Source organism: Nelumbo lutea, chromosome 7, assembly GCF_056320005.1.
Source record: "Nelumbo lutea isolate HS-2025 chromosome 7, American lotus-T2T, whole genome shotgun sequence".
NCBI classification, from domain to species: domain Eukaryota; kingdom Viridiplantae; phylum Streptophyta; class Magnoliopsida; order Proteales; family Nelumbonaceae; genus Nelumbo; species Nelumbo lutea.
The window spans coordinates 7,768,531-7,769,420 of NC_142690.1; positions in this window are offsets into that span (position 1 = coordinate 7,768,531).

Consider the following 890-nt stretch of genomic DNA (forward strand, 5'->3'; position numbering starts at 1 on the left):
GGTTCATCACCTGGTAATAAACCTATTCAACAAGTTCATCATACAAGCCATAAAAAGGCATGAACTCATACAACAAAGAATAGTCATTGGTTCGGTTTAGAAAAGCAGCTTGGAAGATATCAATGCAGAAACTTGTAAAACTTGTTTTGTTCTCCTTATCTTCCACCTTCACGAACTTCTGGAAAGAAGTTTTGCCTGGGACACCGATTCTCATCAGTTCACCATTAAAAGGAAATCCCCAACCAAGTGGAGCTCGTTGTAGTCCTCCTGGCCAATTTATGGGACCAAAATGACCAATCAAGCATTCCATGGTTCTAAGAATATGACCACCACCGCTTTTCTCTCCGAGGTTCTCAAAGAAACCAATGTCATCCGACCAGAAGTTGTGCTCTTTGTAACTCTTTCCAAATACATTTACTATTTAAAAAATTGGCGAGATTGATAATTCTCCGTCTGTGAATCGAATTTCTCCACTTAAACCATTGAAATCAGTTGATAGTTCTTTCTCTAATAACACTCTTGAAGTACTACTTTACTAGTTGATTTCTCTATCATTGCCTGTGTTAGTGTAGAAATGGTATCGTGTGCTCAGAGAGCATAAATCCCAAGTTCAAAGTAATCTTCTTCTAGATATCCTAGTCGAAATTTTCTTTTGAATTCACTGTAAAATTCTTTGAACAACAAGTTGTTGTCTGAGAAATGGGTCTTGATTCCCAAAACTCCTTGCATGGAGGAGATGATAGAAGAGTTAACGGAATCAAGGACACTAGTAACAACATCTATAATTATACAAACGGACTCCTTTTTCAAAGTCTATCTTTTGAAAAATTAGATAAGAGAATCATTCATTTTCCACTTCCAAATCATTTTCTCTAGCACACCAGCTGTTG